Here is a 3,327-nt window from a genome sequence, read left to right on the forward strand (position 1 = left end):
CAAGTTTCAAACATAAAGATATAAAAGTCTAATTTGTTGTGAAGAACCAACAACAAGTGGGACACAATCATGAAGTGGAATTAAATTTATTGGATGTGTCAAACTTTTTTAACAAATAAAAAACTGAAAAGTGGGGCGTGCAATATTATTTGGCCCCTTTACTTTCAGTTCAGCAAACTCACTCCAGAAGTTCAGTGAGGATCTCTGAATGATCCAATGTTGTCCCAAATGACTGATGATGATAAATAGAATCCACCTGTGTGTAATCAAGTCTCCGTATAAATGCACCTGCTCTGTGATAGTCTCAGGGTTCTGTTCAAAGTGCAGAGAGCATCATGAAGACCAAGGAACACACCAGGCAGGTCCGAGATAATGTTGTGGAGAAGTTTAAAGCAGGATTTGGATACAAAAAGATTTCCCAAGCTTTAAACATCCCAAGGTGCACTGTGCAAGCAATCATATTGAAATGGAAGGAGTATCAGACCACTGCAAATCTACCAAGACCCGGCCGTCCCTCTAAACTTTCATCTCGAACAAGGAGAAGACTGATCAGAGATGCAGCCAAGAGGCCCATGATCAGTCTGGATGAACGGCAGAGATCTACAGCTGAGGTGGGAGAGTCTGTCCATAGGACAACAATCAGTCATACACTGCACAAATCTGGCCTTTATGGAAGAGTGGCAAGAAGAAAGCCATTTCTCAAAGATATCCATAAAAAGTCTCGTTTAAAGTTTGCCACGAGCCACCTAGGAGACACACCAAACATGTGGAAGAAGGTGCTCTGGTCAGATGAAACCAAAATTGAACTGTTTGGCCACAATGCAAAACGATATATTTGACGTAAAAGCAACGCAGCTCATCACCCTGAACACACCATCCCCACTGTCAAACATGGTAGTGGCAGCATCATGGTTTGGGCCTGCTTTTCGTCAGCAGGGACAGGGAAGATGGTCAAAATTGATGGGAAGATGGATGGGGCCAAATACAGGACCATTCTGGAAGACAACCTGTTGGAGTCTGCAAGAGACCTGAGACTGGGATGGAGATTTATCCAAAACATAAAACCAAATCTACAATGGAATGGTTCACAAATAATCGTATCCAGGTGTTGGAATGGCCAAGTCAAAGTCCAGACCTGAATCCAATCGAGAATCTGTGGAAAGAGCTGAAGACTGCTGTTCACGAACGCTCTCCATCCAACCTCACTGAGCTCCAGCTGTTTTGCAAGGAAGAATGGGCAAGAATTTCAGTCTCTTGATGTACAAAACTGATAGAGACATTCCCCAAGCGACTTGCAGCTGTAATTGCAGCAAAGGGTGGCGCTACAAAGTATTAACACAAGGGGGCTGAATAATATTGCACGCCCCACTTTTCAGTTTTTTATTTGTTAAAAAAGTTTGACACATCCAATAAATTTCTTTCCACTTCACGATTGTGTCCCACTTGTTGTTGATTCTTAACAAAAAATAAGAATTTTATATCTTTATGTTTGAAGCCTGAAATGTGGCAAGAGGTTGAAAAGTTCAAGGGGGCTGAATACTTTCGCAAGGCACTGTATGTTTGAATTGTCAGATTATGCTACCGTAAGAGAAGCCGGGTAGATTTTTAGGCTTTTTACATATGTTAACTTGAGGTTGCTAATATATGTTGCTCCCATTGCCTTCCTAAGTTATTTACAGTCCTTTTAATTACTTTCATACTTTTCAAACTTCTAACCATTATCAATCCTAATGTTGTTATTATCCCTAAGCTCTACTGATTTGGCCTTACAGCACATACTGACCTTCTCAGCCATGTTCCTCATTACTATGCATTATCTTGATAGAAAGGAGTTTGGTTTGATTTGAAAATGTTTGTTTATTCACTGTGAAATATTTTCCTGAGAGGTTCAGATTCAGACATGCATCTTCTTTGATGAGAGGGAGTATATGTTGGTACAGGAGGATTAGATTCAATTTGCCAATTAGCCTGGTATAAATTACTGTAATTAAAAAACAGATTATTCGACAGGAAGATAATAGATTGCAGTGTTACTGTTCCAATTGATCTTCAACTAGCAGAACGTTTTAAAGCATCTAATTAGATCTGATGTTTTCTATTTGGTTAGTAAGGATTTTCAAAAATGAAGTCATATTTAGGTATGTTTTTAGCCGTATATTGCCTTTCCAAAGTATTCAGGGTTTTTTTTTTTCAAATGTCATGTTACAACCACAAATGTATGTTATTGGATTTTTATTTAACAGACCAACACAAAGTAGCACATCATTTTGAAGTGGAAGTGGTTTGATATGTGGTTTTCTAAATTTTTTACAAACGAAAATCTGAAAAGTGTGGATGTATTTGTATTTTTGTGGAACTACCGTTTACGCCAACTGCAGCTGCAAGTCTTAGTCCAGCTGTGCGTAAATAGTGAATGAAATTTTCATAAAACAGCTCAAGTTCAGTCAGATGAACGGATGGAGTCTGTGAACAAAAACTTTCCGGTCTTCCCAAAAATTCTCAATTTGATTTAGGTCTGGACTTTGCCCAAGACATACAGTAATTATAGCATGATAGAAGGGGTTCAGCTTTAGTTCTGGATATATTTTAGTTTGTTGCCCTGATGGAAGGTAAACCTCCATCTCAGTCTCACATCTGTTACAGGTTTTCTTTTGGGACTTTCCTGTATTTCATTCCATCCATTTTTGCTTCAACTCTGATCAGCCTTCCTCTCCCTTCACCCTGACAGCATGATACTGCCGCCACTATGTTTCACAGTGGGGATGTATGTTCAAAGGGAATGTGAAGTGTTTTGCTTGATTGTCAAAAGGTTGACCAGAGCACCTTGTTCCACATTTATGCTATGTTCCCTACATGGCTTTTGGCAAACGGGACTTCTTATCTTCCTACTTGCCACTTTTCAATAAAGACCATATTTGTAAAGTGTGCAACTAATAGTTGCCCTTCAAACAGATTCTCCCTCCTACCCGAGCAGCAGATTTCTGAAGCTCCTCCAGATTTACAATGGGCCTCTTGGCTGCTTCTTTGATTAATGTTCTCCATGTTGTAATAGGTTACCAGTTCAGCCAAACTCTGTTCATTTTCATGTAATGGATCTAAAGGCAGTTGGTTGCACTGGATTTTATTTAGAGGTATCAAAGTGAAGGGGGCTGAATACAGATGCATGACACACTTTTCAGATTTTGTTTATAAATCCATCCCATAAAATCCCAATAATATGATAGAACATTCCCACAAACTCAACAATAACAAAATGTAAATCAGACTGCCTATGCGACGGATCCGAAAGCAGAGGTGTAGCAGGACACTGGTGATTTTTCTCAGTAT

This window comes from Girardinichthys multiradiatus, chromosome 11 (genome assembly GCF_021462225.1).
Source record: "Girardinichthys multiradiatus isolate DD_20200921_A chromosome 11, DD_fGirMul_XY1, whole genome shotgun sequence".
Classification (NCBI taxonomy): Eukaryota; Metazoa; Chordata; class Actinopteri; order Cyprinodontiformes; family Goodeidae; genus Girardinichthys; species Girardinichthys multiradiatus.